Source organism: Capricornis sumatraensis, chromosome 1 (assembly GCF_032405125.1).
Source record: "Capricornis sumatraensis isolate serow.1 chromosome 1, serow.2, whole genome shotgun sequence".
In the NCBI taxonomy this organism is placed as follows: domain Eukaryota; kingdom Metazoa; phylum Chordata; class Mammalia; order Artiodactyla; family Bovidae; genus Capricornis; species Capricornis sumatraensis.
In genome coordinates, this window is record NC_091069.1 from 24,788,709 (window position 1) to 24,807,820 (window position 19,112).

Sequence of the window (19,112 nt, forward strand, 5' to 3'; positions counted from 1 at the left end):
TCTTCCTCATGTATCGTCTCTTTTTTCAAATTGTTCTCTTTTCCTTGCTTTACAGTGCATGTTCCATGTTGGCGAGGACAACCTAGACATGCAGTATTTTACCCAGCATCTGAAAGGCCCCATCTTCCGGACAAGTTCCTCAAAGGTGGGGGACAAGCTGACAGAAATACTGAGCTAAGTTGTCTTTCTCAAAGATAAAAGACTTATTAAACTGAGCTGTGATGTTGAGCATAGCAACAAAAATACGAACTTGAGTTTGAATCCCAGCTCAACTATTTATTGGCTGGGTGGTCTTAATCAATGTATTTAACAACATTGACTTACCCTCCCAGAATCGGAGCTTCAATATGAGTAAAACAGAGATGATTTCAACCTCTTCAAGGCTGGTTTTTAGAAATAATGACACGACATATATAAATGGCCAGATGCATTAATAGTAGTTGCCATAATTCCTCGGGTGGCTCAGTGCTAAAGATTGCACCTGCGATGCAGAAGCCATAGGAAACTCAGGTTTGATGCCTGGGTCGGGAAGATCCCCTGGAGAAGGAAATAGGAACCCACTCCAATATTCTTGCCTGAGAAATCCCATGTACAGAGGAGCCTGGTGGGCTACAGTCTATGGGGTCTCAAAGAGTCGGACACAACTGAAGCGACTGAGAGCATAATACTATTCAGTTCAGTTCTGTTCAGTCACTCAGTCGTGTCCGACTCTTCGCGACCCCATGAATCGCAGCACTCCAGGCCTCCCTGTCCATCACCAACTCCCGGAGTTCATTCAGATTCATGTGCATCAAGTCAGTGATGCCATCCAGTCATCTCATCCTCTGTCGTCCCCTTTTCCTCCTGCCCCCAATCCCTCCCAGCATCAGAGTCTTTTCCAATGATTCAACTCTTTGCATGAGGTGGCCAGAGTATTGGAGTTTCATCTTTAGCATCCTTCCTTCCAAAGATCACCCAGGGCTGATCTCCTTCAGAATGGACTGGTTGGATCTCCTTGCAGTCCAATTGACTCTCAAGAGTCTTCTCCAACACCACAGCTCAAAAGCAGCAATTCTTCAGCACTCAGCTTTCTTCACAGTCCAACTCTCACATCCATACATGACCACTGGAGAAACCACAGTCTTGATTAGATGGTTACTATCATTATTTTTCTTGTTTTAGTCACTGGTCTAAGTGCTGCCCTTCTGGCCATGAAGAATTTCCCTTTCTGACACAACTATTAATATCTGATGGCTTAAAATACCATGTTAGAAGATGTATGCTGATGACTTCCAAATTTATAACTGTCACCTTGACCTTGATCCCCTTGCCTGAACTCCAGACTCATTTATCTGATTAACTGCTTGACTTCTAACAGACACCTCACATGTCACACATCCAAAATTAAAGTTGTTATTTTTCTGCTAGGAATCTGCCCCCTCTCCAGTCCTTTTTCTCTCAGTAAATGGCATTTCTATGTCTTCAGACACTCATTCTAAAAACATCTGTGTCATCCTTGACTTTTCTTTCTCTTACACCCCGTATCTAAGCTAACAAATCCCATCAGCTTTCCTTTTAAGATACAGCTTGAATCTGAACATCTCTCGGACATAAGGGTGTTATCAGAGTCCTAGACCAGACCACAAGCCATCCCATCTCTTGCCAGGAGTATCATACTCACTTCTTAAAAGATTTCCCAGCTTCTAATCACTCATAAAATAGATAGCAAGTGGGAATTTGCTGTGTGATAAAGGGAGCTTTACCCAGTGGTCTGTAAAAACCTAGAGGGTGGGATGGGGTGGGAGGTGGGGGGTTTGCTAGGGGGGTTCAGGATGGAGGGGACAAATGTATACTTGTGGCTGAGTCATGTTGATGTACGACAAAGGCTAATACAATATTGTAAAGCAATTATCCTCCCATTAAAAAAATTGAAAATAATATATATATTTTTAAGTTTCATCATGTCATTCCTCTAAGTAAAGTCCCTTCACTTAGAATAAAATACACAATTCTCATCATAGTCACCAAGGCCTGAGGTGACATTTCCACAAGGTAGCTCATTGCCTGCAGTTCCTCATTCCATCGCTGGCTACTCACTGCGTCTGGCCTTTTCCCTTTTCACTCTTGAACTTATCACATGAGTTTCTGACACAGGAGCTTTGCTAATCTTTAGGCCTAGGATGCTTTCCCCCAATATGTCTGCATGGTTTTTCTTTAGGCCTCTGTTCAGGGCTTACTTTTCGGTGGAGCTCAATCTAACCAACCTCTCCAACATCATACTTCACCCGACTCGCCACTCACTGTTTTTATTTTTCTTTTTAGTCGCTATCGCCACTGATATATACCCTCCGGCTCCTAGACGAGGGCCTGACACACAATAGGAACTCCATACCTAGAGTGAATGAATGAAGTCGTCGGTTCAGAAACACAACTCCCATGACCCCTTGGAGCTTCTTCTCCCATAGAACATACGTTTCTTCTGCTAGACTCATGGAAGGAGAGGCTCTCAGGTCATCTGTTATTTCGGTCAGACAGTCTTTTCATTTGTTTGTTTTTTGAACTTTTTAGTTTGTGTTTGAACCCCAATTAGGGCTTCCCTGATAGCTCAGTTGGTAAAGAATCTGCCTGTAATGTAGAAGATCCTGGTTAGATTCCTGGGTCAGGAAGATCCGCTGGAGAAGGGAGAGGCTACCCACTCCTGTATTCTTCGGCTTTCCTTGTGGCTCAGCTGGTAAAGAATCCACCTGCAATGTGGGAGACCTGGGTTCAACCCCTGGGTTGGGAAGATCCCCTGGAGAAGGGGAAAGCTACCCAACTAACAGTGTTGTGATAGTCTCAACAGGTGAACGGCGAAGGGAGTCAGCCATACATATGCAGGTGTCCGTTCTCCCCCAAACTCCCTTCCCGTCCAGGCTGCCACACCTAACATTGAGCAGAGTTCCCTGTGCTGTGCAGTAAGCCCTTGTCGTTTTCCATTTTAACTACAGGAGTATGTACGTTAGGTCAGATACTCTTATTTGGATAACAGAAAGGGAGAAGTAGTCATTCCGGGGGATGGGAAAGTGCGTGGTCAGTGAGCCTGGTCCCAGTGAGGAACAGCATGAACCTCTAAAACAGAAACTGTGTTTTGGGGGAAAAGTAGAGGAAGAGACAGGAGAATCTGCTGAGGACTGATTACATAGGAACTCTGAATCCAGAAAGCAGAAGCAAGGACACTCCTGGGAAGAAATGCAGCTTGGTGCTTGAGTGGGTTAGACGGTCCCTGTGTAACCCAGGGCCTGAAGGTCATGGGAGCTACCGTGACTGTGAAAGTGAAAGGCACTCATTCATGTCCGATGCTCCGTGACCCCTTGAATTATACCGTCCATGGAATTCTCCAGGCCAGAATACTGGAGTGGGTAGCCCAGCCACTGGAGTGGTACAGGAAATCACTGCCTCTCATCCTAATCTCTTTTCAGCCACGTGTTCACCACGAGACCCTAGGGAGGGTCATCATCCCCTTCCCACTGCCCCCAACCCCCAGCTCTAGCTCTGAGTCTCATCCTCATGGTCTATAGCCCTCTAGGACTGGCTAGATGACCTGGAAAACTCCTTGCTCCAGCATCCTGAGGTTTTAATGCAATGAGAATGTCCAACTATTTCTAAAAATGTATTCAGGCAACCTAAAGTCACACCAGGAGCTAAGTTAATTAGAAACGGGATGAGACTTCCATTTAAGAAACAGAACTGTGTGCTGACTGTTCTTCCACAGAGCCTCCCTGGTCTTGGTCCATGGAGCCCTTTGGATTTCCAGCTATTTGGGAAGGATGGTGGGGACAGCTTCCCAACACTGGAGAATGCAACATGCTATCCGGAAATTGGCCACTGCTGCAGACAGAGAGTGCTTCTAGAGTTTACCTCTGAGAAAAAGCAGTAATTCAGAAATCAGGTAGAATGCCTAAATGACCCAAGAGAAATTATTCTCAAGTCTTTGTATATTTCTGAAGCATCAAACATCATGATGTATGCAAATGCACTAGCTACAACTAGGGCCTTCCCTAGTAGCTCAGTGGTAAAGAATTCGCCTGCCAATGCAGGAGATGCAAGTTTGATCCCTGGGTTGGGAAGATGCCCTGGAGAAGGAAATGGCAACCCACTCCAGTATCATTGCCTGGGAAATCACATGGACAGAGGAGTCTGCTGGGCTACAGTCCCTGGGGTCACAAAAGAGTCTTGTACATGACTTAGGGACTAAACAACAACTAATTTTCATACATAGATAAAATGGCTCCCAAAGTACCTAATAAGGTAATGTTTAGGCAGCTGGGTTTCACCTATCACGTGTATTCAAAGGTCTTATGTGATCTTTAATTCAAACTTTTTTCCTTTGGAATTCCAGAAGCAACTGACGACCTACCAGCCCTTGAAGCCCAAATCAGGTCTCACTGCAATGATGATAATAGTAAAATTGTAACATGAAGGGAGTAGGTAGGGGATAATTTGAAAACACCAAAGCTATGTCTGCTGACTTTCAAAAAAATTCCAAGAGATGGTGAAATGATGCTGTTAACTGCTGAGACTTTGGAAATCTACTTACTTTGCCCAGGAAATGGCAGTTGAAACAAGTAATGAATTCTTTCAACATGTCTAGAATTTACCAGTAACACTGAAGATTCTGGGTAGTTGGCAAAACTGTTGGTTCTGCTGAGTGACCTATCCACCTACTTTTCACTTCACATGTGACTTGATTCAGCCAATGCCCACCTCCGCCCAGTCCAACATCCCTCTTCTTCTTTGTCACAAGCTCCCAAGTTAGACCTGACCTCTTCCTTGTTCTGGTCCTAATATATACACTCTGTGTACCCTGTAAATATTTCTATCAAAATATAACATTCTTATGTGTCTCCTGAGCTTCCTGAAGGCAGGTATTAATCAGTGGTCCAGCCTCCATACCCAGCACAGCCCTTAACAGAGGACAGGAACGTGGGCGCATAGTCAGAGAAGTAAAGGCGCAAACATCTGCTCTTCTTAGAGACCAGAGCTACATGAGCCATGGCCCCTGCAGTGACCTGGCAGCAGAGAGAAGCCATGTTTAAACGTGGCTATCAAGGGCTTTCCCTGGCAGTCCAGGGGTTAAGAATTCACCTTCCGATGTGGGGGGTGCACGTTCAATCCCTGGTTGAGAAGCCAAGATCCCACATGCAGCAAGGCAGTTGGAGAGCCTGGGCATTCTGGAACCCGTGCTCCACAACAGGAGAAGCCCATGCGTGCAATGAAGACCCAGTGCAGCCAAATACAGAGAGGTGGCTACAAAGGCTGGAAGGTTCTAGTGATGACCGGTATCCGGAAAGAGGGTGGAAGAGGGGAGAGGACTCCTCTGGCTGGAAGGACCTGGGAGGGCTTCCTGCAGGAGGGGGCTGTGGAGTGGGAGGACAGTTGCTTACTCAATTGACAGTGGGGCTTTGGTGGCTGTGGAGATCTGGGGTTGGAAGGATGGGAAGCCCCAAGTCCCCCGTGGCTGAAATGACATTCTCCGTGGATAGAGAAGAGAGGCCTTTGGAGTGACAGCTGCACAGAGGCCTGGCTGTGAGACCTGTTGGCACATCCATCTTTGGGTTATGATGAAGTGGTGGGACCAGTCTTCCTAGGTGGCATTTAAAACTGCTACAAAGATGGTTCTCTGCCGGTGCCACTGCTGGTGCCAGCCTGGGGCTTGTCCGGGGCAGGGGCCTGCCCTCTGCTCCTCCGCCCCTCTGGGAGCCCTCTTCCAGCACCTTCCCTCAGTCTTGCCGTTCTTGTTCACCTGTCTGCCTCTCATCCTAAAGGATGAATCCATACAACACAGGGACCGGAACTGACTCACGTTTGAATACAAAATAGGCCGTTCAGGGAATGCATATTTCCGAATACATGGAAAAGTGAGTGGACAGAAGAATGTGTGGGTGCCAAAGTCTTTATCCAAGGACCTCTCACTGGAGTGCTGGGCATCACCTTAGAGCAAGAGGGAAGGAAAGAGGGAGGGCCAGTGGGAGAGGAGGAAAATGTGAGCGAGGAGGAGGAATGAATGAAAGGAAGAAAGGGAAGAAGGAAGAAAAGAAAGAAGGAAGGGGAGAGGGAAGGAAAATTGTACCCCCCACTTTCACATCTAGTCGAATAAAGATGTAACTGGATTCAGACTCCTAGGGGTCACATCTTAGGTCTGTCAATTAAAAGAAAGAAAACTTGAGTCATCAGAAGAGCAAAATACAGCCTCGGTGATGCCCAAATTAACTTCTGAAAAAGACATCTCCTCCCGCAGCTAGGAGGAGTTGGCCAGTGAGTCACTTTCACAAAAGGAGACTTGTGGAGCTGTCTCAGCATCACTGGGAAGCTGAGCTGGGAGAAGTCCAAGGTCAAGGACAGAGGTGGCAAAGGAATAGTGTCTCCTCACCCAGTGGGGGTGGAATTGCACTGTGGGATGCTCTGTGAAACAAAAGCTCTGGAAAGGCAAGAAGGCCTGCATTCTGAAGTGGTCCTCACTGCTCTTGGCCTTGGAGCAGGTGGGCTGGCAGTGGGTCTCGTCCCAGGTAAGCCCTGGCCACTACTCTTCATTCATCTTTCCTGGTAGGGACCAGTGTGGGCACAGAGGGCCCTGAAGACTCCCAAATGACGTCACTCAGCCCCCTGCTTCCCAAATCCTCATTCTCAGAGAAACGCGATTAATTAGCAGCTCCTGCTGCTGCTAAGTTGCTTCAGTCGTGTCCGACTCTGTGCCACCCCACAGACAGCAGCCCACCAGCCTCCCCCGTCCCTGGGATTCTCCAGGCAAGAACACTGGAGTGGGTTGCCATTTCCTTCTCCAATGCATGAAAGTGAAAAGTGAAAGGGAAGTCGCTCAGTCGTATCCAACTCTTCGTGACCCCATGGACTGCAGCCTACCAGGCTCCTCCGTCCATGGGGTTTTCCAGGCAAGAGTACTGGAGTGGGGTGCCATCGCCTTCTCCGAATTAGCAGCTGCTGACCCTCAGTCCTGCACTCAATGCCATTTTAAGCGCTGTCCACAAATAATCTCATTTAACTGTCACGATAACTTTCCAATGTAGATAAGCAGTTGGCTTTCAGGGACACAACCAAGAGCTTTTCTTTGGGCAAATGTAAGAGCTTGCAGTTAAGTACTTTCTCCACTAAGGGGAGTGCTCATCTCCTGTTAAAAGTGCGGGTCAGGCTTCCCTGGTGGTTCAGATGGTAAAGAATCTGCCTGCCAATGCAGGAGACATGAGACTCAGGTTCTATCCCTGGGTTTAGAAGATCCCCTAGAGAAGGGAATGGCTATCTACTCCAGTATTCTTGCCTGGAGAATTTTGTGGACAGAGGAGCCTGGCAGGCTACAGTCCATGGTGTCGCAGAGTCACTGCTGAGACTAACACTTTTCACAAAAGAAGTTTGTCCTTTTCACAAAAAAGACAAAGCAGAGGGATCACTTTCAACGCCCTGAATATATTCTAAACGTTGTTCCTCTTGGTAGTAAAACGGGCTCACACTCACAGTTGTGGCACCCAGTGCTCACTGAACACTTTAACTGACTTCATTCCTGTTCACGGTCATGTCAAAAGCACTGGTCTTGACTACTTTGCTGGAAATGGAGCTGTGACATTTGGTGGGAAAGAAAAATGAATAGATTCACCCGTTTGGCTTAGCAAGCATCCTCCTTCCCAGCCTCTTCCCCTAAATTTCTCAAATTACCTTTTCCACCCAGGGAAACATGTCTGGTGGCTGAATCAACTTGACTCCAGTTGCAAAGGGGAAAGAGAGAGAGAAAGAAGGGAAGAAAGGAAGGAAGGAAGGGCTGAAATCCTATCCAAGCTGATCAGAATGAATTCTGATGGCTCATTTTCATGCAACATCCGCTTAGAATTATATTGCGGATCTGGAAAAATCTCTGGAAGCGTAAACCAGGAGAGCAGGAGATCCTCCGTTAGCGATCGGTTACCCCACCCTGTACGGATAAACAGAGGCAGGAGGTGTGCAGAAGTAGAGTGTTGTTTTTACAAAGGATGCTCCGGCAGGAAACTCGACATACACAGAGGAGTTAGCAGAGGGACTGTGGAACTTCCCTGTTTGGGCTGATCCAGCAAGACCACAATTAAACCAAACAAACAAGCTCACCAAGTTTATCTCCAGATTTCTGTTTAAGCCCAGCCCTGCTCTTGATGACTCAACCATGCGCTATCCTGGTTTAAACTTGACCCTGCAGCCAGAGTTCCCAGGCTGGTGTCTGTGGCCACAAATGACTCAATTTAAAAGCTGTGCCCTGCATATGCTCCAGGGTTGCCAGCTCTCACAGGCAGATCAAGTATTGTTTAGGCTATTCCTAAATTCCACTTGAAGACAGCAAATTGTTAACTCAAGCACCAGGTCAGGGGCTGCTCTGCAGTTCCTAGCAGCTGAGAAGCCAGCTCAACAAAGTAATCCCAGGTCATTTGGTGGAGTGGAGGGCGGAATGTGGGAAACACACTGAAGAGACTGTGGAGACACTGGCTCCCCTTGTACTTACTAGCCTGTGGCCTTGGCCATGAATCTGACCCAGGTGGTAAAGAACCCATCTCCCAATGTAGGAGACATGAGAGACACAGCTTCAATCCCTAGGTCGAGAAGATCCCCTGGAGGAGGGCATGGCAAGCCACTCTAGTATTCTTGTCTGGGGAATCCCATGGACGGAGGCGCCTGGAGGGCTAGTCCATGGGGTCGCACAGAGTTGGACACAGCTGAAGGGACAGCACGCGTGCATGCACGCACTGGATTAAAGATGTGAAGTTCCAGTGTCAAATCTCCCTTTCATCCTGTACATCACAAGTAAACGGTTGTTTTGGGATTGACTGTCTGAAGATAAATGAAACCAGGGGTTCCCCTTGTACTAGTTTTATATTCACTTTGTTTTAAGGGTAAGTTTATTTATTGACAGCCCCCTTCCTGCCCCCACCACCCGCCGCCTGGCACAAATCACAGCACAAAAAGTAAGCAGGGATGGCATTCAGTAATCCCTCACCTCGGACCAGGTCTTAGGCTGAGGGCTTGTCACACAGGGTCTGCATCCTGGAGCCTGGGACAAGAAGGCTATGCAATCTTTACTGCTGCCACTTTCCACAATGCCTCCCATTCTCCTGGCCTCAGTTTACTCATCTGAAAAAAGGGTCAGACAGAAGCAAGATCGAGTGACCTCACAGAACTCTCTAAAGACAACTTTTATGAAATTTCCAAGGCAGAGCTCTTTCAATAAATCTTCGTTAAAATAACAAAGAGAAAACCAGGTGTTTAAATGCAACACTTACTTAAGATAAAACACACACACACACCAACAGAAAACAAGCAACCCACTGTATGCAGCAGTTAGTCAACGTGACTCACTAATATTTTGTCTGTCACTGACCAGGCCACTAGCATCTCTCAGAACCAACACCAGCAGCTCCTGTTCATCTCCAACTAGGCTGTCAGCAGCTCAGGGCCGTCCTTGCCAAGGTGTGACCCAAAAGATGCCCAGGGCGCACACGGCTGGCGCCCCCTTCCTACCCTCTGCCTGGGGAGCCGGTTGGCATGGTGACGCCTGAGACATTCTTCACTCCCTTCCCTTTCACTCTATTATCACTGTGTGAGATCTTGCCCCAGGAGAACAGAGAAATCCTGAGGGTGAGGTCTGATGTCAGGGGATAACAAGCGAGTCTTTGTCAGGCCATTCAAGGAGGAGGCCCAGCCCGGGCTCTCCAGCCGCACACAGAGGGGCTTGTGCTTCCTCTGCCCAGAGCCGGGGGGCCCTTCACTGGGGCATCCTGAGCCCTCTTCCTCGCCTGACATCGGAGCTGAGCATAGTAAATGGATTTCCACTTGGCGAGCAGGTATTTCACATCCAAAGGGCTTAAAGCAGAGCTTCCACCCATAGCCACACCAGAAAACTACCCATAAGAAATCCACCCTCTAAGCTGTTCCTGCCACTCAGCACGGTAGCCCCTTCCCTATTTATCCTTAGTCAGCTCCTCCATCCTTCTCTCCGCCTACTTTCCACTCCCCCAGCCCAGGCTCCCGCCTTCATCTCCTCCTTGCTACTCCCTCCTCTCCAGACTCCCAGCTCCTCTGAGAAGCCACTTGGTTCAAGGAACTCTCCAGCCTCTGGTCTCCTACGAGGCTTCACTTGTTCCATTAGACCGAAGGAGGTGTCGCACACTCATGACGTCTCACTGTGTTTATTGTGTTGCTGACTTAGCTTTGAAATGCCATCATCTAGGAAAAGTTCTGCTTGGGGGTGGAGGGGAGTGGATTTCTCCTGGTGGCTCAGACATTGCAAGAATCTGCCTGCAATGCAGGAGACCACAGTTAAATTCCTGGGTGGGGAAGATCCCTTGGAGAAGGGAATGACAACCCACTCCAGTATTCTTGCCTGGAGAATTCCATGGACAGAGGAGCCTGGCAGGCTATAGAATCCATGGGATCACAAAGAGTCGGACATGACTGAGTGACTTTCATTTTCACTTTTTCACAGGACAAGTTCTGCACGCAGGAGATGCCTAATAAACAGCCATTAAATTATTGAACCCACAGCTCATCCCAGAAACGGAATTGAATATTGAAGTGAGGTTTTAGCAAGGAGATCAAACCAGTCAGTCCTAAGGGAAATCAACCCTGAATATTCATTTGGAAGGACGGATGCTGAAGCTGAAGCTCCAATATTTTGGCCACCTGATGCGAAGAGCCGGCCACCTGATGTGAAGAGCCAATTCCCTGGAAAAGACCCTGATGCTAGGAAAGATTGAGGGCAGGAGGAGGAGGGGACGACAGAGGATGAGATGGTTGGATGGCATCATTGACTCAACGGACATGCATTTGAGCAAATTCCAGGAAATGGTGAAGCACAAGAAAGCCTGCGTGCTGCAATCCATGGGGTCGAAAAGAGTTGGATATGACTGAGCGACTGAATAGCAGCAGGGTCAGGGCAGAGAGAGCGGCCTGGCAGGAAGGGGAACCCGCAGGGCGCTGATGGCCAAAGCTGTGCCCACATGGACGACTCCGCAGGACCCCTCTGTCCACCAGTTTGCAGCCTGCTCCCGCCCCTGGCTTCCTTCCTGCTTTCCAGGTCAGTTGCAGACTCCCTCCTGGCACTTCTGGGCTGGCAGCTTACAAGTCCCCGGGGAAGAAAGGAAGCTTACCGTCAGGGCCAAGCCCAGCAACTTGAACTTCTCCGGGCTGGACGACTGAGCTGCAAGGAGGATGGGGGGATGGAACGGGGTACAGAACATGGGAGCAGCTACACTGAGGCTCCTGGCAGAAGGCTGGGATGATGGGGTGCAGCTGAGCCCTCTGTGTACTCCGTACTGGCTCAGCTGTTCTGGTTCCAGGGCTGGGGGAGCCCCTCGAAGAGGAAGTGGGGACTCTCGTTTCTCACCTTCTGAAGCTTTCTGGTGGTGATGATGCGAATTCGAGTCCTACACAGGGGTCCTATGGGACTACCGGGGAATTCAAGGACCCTGCTTGGGGACAAGTTCAGAAACAGGAGTTGGACAATCAAGCCCAATACCCTCCTAGTGATGATGGAGGAGGGCAGGGGTGTCCAGGGTCAAAGGTATGTCCATGCCAGGCCTGGACTAGAACCCAAGTTCACCCTGATGTCTTCCTTCATCCTATCCCTCCTTCCCTTCCTCCCTCCTCCTCCTCCTCCCTCCCTCCCTCCCTTCCTTCCTTCCCTCCTTCCTTCTTCCTCCCCCTGCACAGCAAGGTATAGTGTGTTGCCAGCACCAGAGGGATCTACAGAGGATTTCCGGGCACACGTATCTCTGACTCCACGATGAGTTTCTGCTGCAGTCTGAAGCCCTATTTATAGGCTTCCCCGGTGGCGCAGTGGTAAAGAACTCGCCTGCCAATGCAGGAGATGCAGGAGACGTGGGTTTGATCCCTGGGTTTCGAAGATCCAGGAAATGCCAAACCCCTCCAGTATTTCTTGCCTGGGAAATCCCACGGACAGAGGAGCCTGGTGGGCAACAGTCCACGGTGTCACAAAGAGTCGGACATGACTGAGCGCACGTGCACACTTTCCCCTATTCATAGACAGGGTGACACACAGCATGGGGCTGCAGGAGAGGCAGTCAGAAGAGGGCCTGAATCCTGACCAGCTGATAGTTGTGGGCCTCGGGCGAGATGCTTCCTGAGCTGCGGGCTCCTCTGCCGTGGCCAGCCAGGCTCCCTCCTGCTGTGCTTCTGAACGTACAATACTATGACCCTCAGGGACCTTGGCACATCGGGGATGTGTGCACGTCAGCAAGGTCAATTCTCACCCGCATCCATCTCCAGACAGCAAGCATGCCTGAAGGTCATGGGCACCAGGCTCTGTGTTCAGTTAAAACAAATTCTATATAATATGAATGTGTGCATACTTGTATGCTGGCTTCCCAGGTGGCATGGTGGTAAAGACTCTGCCTGCCAGTGTAGCACCCAAGAGATGCAGGTCTGAACCCTGGGCTGGGAAGATCCCCTGGAGTAGGAAATGGCAGCCCACTCCTGTGTTCTTACTGCAAAATTCCTTGGACAGAGGAGCTTGGCAGGCTACAGTTCATGGGGCTGCAGGGAGTTGGACACAACTGAGGGACTATGCATGCATACACATACACGTATATACATGCACTTTCATATATATCAGACCCACCTACACAGGAGAATGGGCATGTACATAACATCTATATCTAGATTTTTTTTTCGAAGAGGAACATAGGACAGATACAGTTTCAAAAACCTCCTGCCTCCTACTTTCTACTTCTTTTCTTGGTCCCCTTTATCCAATTCTGATCACTAACAATCTCCATGCAGTCAGAGAAGGGATGAACTCGAATTAGTCAATGGTTATTTTTAGTTTCTGTCGGGAATGAGGTGGGAGGATGAGGAGGTAGCCACTAATGCTTTTCTGCAAAGCAGAGCTGAGGCATTATCTGTGCTACTTCCTCCCCAGCGTCATCACGGAGGACTGAGTGCTCACCCTTATTTATAAGAGTGCTGCTCTGTACTTTCTCCCAGCCCCCAACTCCTACTCATCCTTCAAAACCTAGCTCACATGGCCCCTCTTGGAAGAATTCCCTGACTTGCCTGAGCAGAGGGCAGCCTCCCTCTCTGCACCCACATCACTTTGTTTATGCTGAGGCTCTTGCCCACCATCTGCTCCTGTTACTGCAGGTTCCTCTGTCTTTGTCACGAGCTATGAATTACTTGGGGGGCTGACCGGTCTTGATTTGTCTGCATGCTCCCAGGCCTAGCATGGTGCATCGTGAGGGTTCAGGTATTGTCTGTTTAATGCATGTGTACAATTCCATTCACCTGCTGGGCAAGACTGGAGGCAGGAGTCGATAGAGGATGAGATGGCTGGATGGTACCACTGATTCAATAAACATGAGTTTGAGCAAGTTCCGGGAATCGATGAAAGACAGGGAAGGCTGGCGTGCTGTAGTCCATGGGATCGGAAAGAGTCGGACAGAACTGAGCGATTGAACAACAATGACAACAATGATTCTAAAGAGAACTCTCTTATTTTAGTGCTCAACAGAGAGCGAGGGTTCAGAAATGGGTATCACCACTTGCTTACTGACTGGAAAAAACAGATTGAGACCTCAATTCCGTTATTTCTACTAGAACAGCATGGCCTGTTGCCAGCCACTCTCTCCCATCAGAGACAAGACTCGTGTTCTAGCCATTTCCCAGGAATCTGTGCACCAAGACGCAGGTGCAGAGCCATCAGCACTCACCATCCCCAAGGACCTCATGGTGGAAAGGCTGGGCACCCTCACAAGCATCTCACTCAGTTGATCTGTATGAATTTGTTTTACAGCTGAGGTATGATCATATACTATTACAAGGAATAGACGTAAAATCAGCACTTTACAGAACAGGGAGTCAAATAAAAGTTGACCCTTTGTTTTGTAAAACTTCCTCATCATGTCCATCCGTCTTCACTTAAGGTTCTGTTACCAGCTCTGAGCTGTCCTCAGGATTCACCCGACCCTCTCGGCCTGACATTCAAGGCCCCTGGTTAGTCCTCCCACCTTCTGTCTCTGAATGAGTCTTTCTCGCTCAGACTCACCTCACCTTCACAGCCACAGGTCCTCCAAGAGGCAGCCCTTGTATACGCCTCTCTTCTGCCTGGAAATGCCCAACCTTTCCCTGAAGTTTCTCACTCTCCCTGCTATTCACCTGGCAGACTACTCCTCTCACTTCCAGGACACAGTGGAGATAGTGTGTCCCTAGGAAGCTTCCTCAGCTATGCCCCTCATTCTGCTTACATTCTCCCAGGAACGGGGAGCTCACTACCTCAAATGCTCCATCTCTTGGCTCCCTCACACCCACTCTCATCTGATAAGTGGTGTGCTGTATAATTACTAGCAGGCTTCTCAGGAAAACCATAAACCACCCAAGGGCAGGGACTGGATCTCAGCATCTTTTCCCCAGGTGTCTAGCACTGGTACCAACACAGAATAGGCACTCACAGGTTTGCTGAATGGATTGGTCCTCCCTCAACCCAAAAGGCCAGGCTTGGCAACAGTCTAGGTGAATGAATTCCAAGAGAACTGGTACCAGCGACTTGCGGGAGGTACCAGCAGAAAATTCCTACTCTGGCAAATTGCTTCCAAAGTAACCAAATTTGGATAACTGCTCACTTGGACTGATTTATCCATGCATATTCTGCAAGCAGCCTTGAACAAGTGCCTGGCCACAGGCTCCTAGAACGGGGCCAAGTCTCATTTATCTCCAGAGTCTCACTATCGAGTGCCCAATGCAGGTTTGGGAATGAATGGTGAGTACTCTATTGAGCAAGAATATCCATCTTTATTTCTATTGCAGGATGTTTCAGGGATGAGGCCCTTGAGATATTCTGGGGAAGAAGGAGGAAGGGTAGAGGAGGCTCTGGAAAAGTCAACCAGAACATAAAAGCCCAAGTCTTCACAGTGGCTCACAAGGTCCGCTCTGCCTGCCCACGCCTCCTGTCCTCACCTCCCTCCTCTGTCCCTCGTTCCTTCTGCTCCAATCCTATTGGCCACTTGCAGTTCCCTGGAGCCCAAGCACATCCCTACTTCACAGCCTTTGTTCCCACTTTCCTTCAAGCCTCTGTCCCCAGCTTTGTTCAGATCCTGCTCCAGTGACACCTAGTCAGGGGGGCTTCCCTGGTATCCTGCTGAAAACAGGAGGCTGGGGGCTGCAGGCATACAGGCACTGCTATCACTCTGAATTGGCTTTATATGGTCATTATTTTTTGCTTTATTTTTCCCATAACACTTAATACTGCCTGGGATAATATACGCTTGTTTATTTACTGACACGCCCTTGATCCCATCAGAGTGCAAGCTCAAAGGGAACAGGAATTTTGCTTTGTTTTGTACAGATCTCTAACCCCAAGGATGCCCTTGCTGTGTAGACATGCCCCTTTCATATCTGTGGAATGCATGGATGGCTGGATAAATGAATGCCCCATAAGAGCTAACAGTTGAGGGAAAAAAACCAATGCTGTGGGCCTGGACAAACACGTGCTTCAAACCTAACTGTCTCGCTGAGGGGCCAGGAAATCTCCCCCAAATCAGCTGATCCCAGCTGTAAGGACCTTTGTCTGGATCTTGGAAGTACGCTGGTCTGAGGTGGGAAAGCTGCTGGTGGTGAATTAGTTTTCAGCTGCTATCTGATGGGACAAAGGATGTACTCAAGAGGCTGGGAGGGTGGTGAAATGTAACAGAGCAAACCTTCAAATGGTTGAACCGCAGAAGGTTTCAGTCAAAGCTAGGAGAGGGAAGGCTGCTACTGAAGAGGAACACTGAAATCGAGAGCTGTTAACAGTTCTCTTCTTTACTTGTGTGTGTAGACTAACCTGCCCCTAGGGTTTTGGCCACAGGAAAGGGAGCCCAATGGGGGCTCAAAGCTGTATTGAAATACCTCTGAATAAGGTTGACCAGGGAAAGTAGCTGACATTTTTTGGGGGTTTACCATCAGCAAGAACCCACGCCAATGCATTATCGTCTCCTTGGAGCCTAAGTACAAGCCTTCAACACAGCAGGGACTGTCCCCATCTTACAGTGGGGAAACAAGCTCAGGAATTTACGATGACCTAAGCAAAAATCACTCAACCAATAAATAGCAGAACTGAGATGTGAAATCAAGTCTGTCTAATTTCAAAAGCTCTTCTCCTTCCCCTGAATTATGCTACAATTCAGGGACCCCTCGGGGGAAAGAAATCATAAGAGGAAGAAAGGCAAGGAGCACAAGATAAATCAATTCCCCTAAGAATGAGAATCTGGTATAAGGAACGAGTCTAGGACAAAATAACCCCAGGACTTCAGAACCGGAAAATACCTGAGAAATCACCTGGCCTTACCTTCTGTACTGTCAAGCTTTACAAAATGCTTCTGATTTTGCTTTTCAGGGAAAAATCAAAATATGTAAGTGAAAAAGAGGAGATTTAGGAGAAGACAGCAGAAGGTAACAGCGGCAACCACGGGTGTGAGGTCATCACGGCGTATTGTCACCTCCTTCATGACTGCTGACCTTGGATGTGTGGGTGCCCTGGGCCAGCTTAAAGGAGACGCACTGATACCCCACAGTCCCAGCGGACAAAATCAGCAGATCTTAAGTCACCTGGGAAGAATGTCAGCTTGTGTCAGGCCCATGTTCAAAGAAGACGTTCAAGTAGGTGTGACCCTCTCCCCTTCCAGGTAAGAAGAAAAGTATCCAAAACTGTCTGGGAGGCGGTGGGAGAGAAAAAAACCACCGTGCTGGCAATGAGGGAAGAGTCAAGGGGACCAGTACTCTGTAGTGGTGCACAGCAGTGCCAAATTTACCTTGAAATTCAGGTAGTTTTACCTCCCGAAATGTTATACCAAGAGAGACACCAGCCGGGCCTCTGGCATGAGACTTAAATTCATGCCAGGTCAGCTACTTCTCTCCTTGCTGGTCTTACTCTGGATGGCCAGGATGGGCAGAAAGAAACCCTCAGATGGATTCTGTAGGGACAGAGAAACCTACAACAAGAGCTCCGAGCTGCTCCCTCTCCATGTTTCAAGCTCCTCTCTTTCTTGCCTAAACACTCAGAAGACTCATGTAGCAAATGCCCCCACTCAAAATGCAGTTATAGAACCTGGGGACAGTTCACCACTTCAGAATGACAGCTACTTTGAAATACACATCAGTTCTTCATTATATCCTTGTTTTTTTCTTTTTTCTCCTTGTACATGTATGTGATGTAAGGAAGCATGACTTCCAATCAGAGATGAGAAATCTGGCAGAAGGACCATCCTTGAGACTTCTGGGTATTCCGGAAGCCCGAATATCACAGATTCTCTACACTAAAAATGCTGGTCATCACCATGCTGTCGGCTAAAAGCAAAGACAATTGTTTCTTACCTGGAGATCTCTCCCGTGACTCGGAGTCACCAATCCAGGCTGACGGAACGAACCAGATGAGCAGGTGTTTGGCTAAGACAAGTCTGGCTCCCCAGATCAGGGCTGTGGCCCCTGAGAGTCCTGTGGTTTCTCTGTCCCTGGTGAGTGATAATCTGAAGAAAGGGAACACAAGTCATGTTACAAGGAGAGGCCATTCCCCTTCTACTCTGGCCATAACACATTCATTTATGCAGAGTGGAGAGAGCCCCAGAATCACCGATTACCAGGGATGGAAGAAACGCAACAACCTTGTCACATGTAGTTGGGGAAACTGAGGCTCAGAGAAGAAAAGAGCCTCCCTCTTTCCTTGCCACTTGGAGAAGACTCCAGATCAGAATGTGTCTCTGACTCTTTGGCCTCTGGAATTTTAAAACAAATTTTTAAAAAGCAGCCACATGACCCATCTGACTTCTCAAACAAGTGGTCATTGACCCTGAATGGAACTCTCTGTTTTTCTTTTTCTTTTTTAAAACAGATTTTCCAAAAGAGAGGTGGCACTTTTTCCAGAATGCTGTTTTTGTAGTTTTTTGTAGTATTACCCCCTGGGAGCGGAATAAGTAAAACAGTCCACCTCAGGCATGTGGTTGGGATGGTTCTCCATGTTTCCCATTAGAAAAATACTGTTATGGAAGAGAAGGACCCATGAGCACAGTGGTGGGTGGACTTGTTTTTTTAATGAGAGTCGTCTGTTTACCCAGCCCCTAGGCCTGCTGATCTGTCTCTGTCTCTCTCTTTTTGTCTATCTGTCACTACGTATTTCAGGAAAACACAGAAATACACATGGACTCTCCTCCCATGAATATCATCCATTATGTGATTTTCCCTTTTTTTTAAAATTAAACTGTAATTGATTTACAATATTGTGCTGGTTTCCGGTTCACAGCAAAGTTATTCAGTTATGGTGGTGGTTTAGTCACTCAGTTGTGTTCAACTCTTGCGACCCCATGGACTATGGCCTGCCAGGTTCCTCTGTCCATGGGATTTCCCAGACAAGAATACTGGAATGGGTGCCATTTCCTCCTCTAGGGGATTTTCCTGACCCAGGGATCAAACCCACATCTCCTGCATTGTAGGTAGATTCTTTACCAACTGAGCTACCAGAGAAGCTGATTCAGTTACACATATATACATATATGTGAGTGTATCCTTTATGGTTTATTACTGGATATTGAACATAGATCCCTGTGCTACACAGTTCACTTCAGTTCAGTTGCTCAGTCATGTCTGACTCTTTGTGACCCCAAGAACTGCAGCACACCAGGCCTCCCAGTCCATCACCAACTCCCGGAGCTTGCTCAAACTCATGTCCATCGAGTCGGTGATGCCATCTAACAATCTCATCCTCTGTCATCCCCTTCTCCTCCTGCCATCAATCTTTCCCAGCATCAGGGTCTTTTCCAATGAGTCAGCTCTCCTCATCAGGTGGCCAAAGTATTGGAGTTTCAGCTTCAACATCAGTCCTTCCAATGAATATTCAGGACTGACTTCCTTCAGGATGCACTGGTTGGATCTCCCTGCAGTCTAAGGCACTCTCAAGAGTCTTCTCCAACACCACAGTTCAAAAGCCTCAGTTCTTCGGTGCTCAGCTTTCTTTTTAGTCCAACTTTCATATCCATATATGACCACTGAAAAAACCATAGCTTTGACCAGACAGACTTTTGTCAGCAAAGTAATGTCTCTGCTACACAGTAGGACCTTGTTGTTTTATTATGTGATTTTTCTGAACA

The 19,112-nt window shown here is 48.2% G+C and overlaps 1 protein-coding gene across 1 annotated transcript in view; it reads right to left on the reverse strand.

Moving 5' to 3' along the window:
• Nucleotides 1-19,112, reverse strand: part of CYRIA (CYFIP related Rac1 interactor A) — a 102,224-nt gene that overhangs the window by 41,493 nt on the left and 41,619 nt on the right. The window contains exon 2 of the mRNA XM_068970537.1: nucleotides 17,347-17,498. The gene's annotated coding sequence lies outside the window, so the exon portion shown is untranslated. The remainder of the gene's footprint in view (nucleotides 1-17,346; nucleotides 17,499-19,112) is intronic.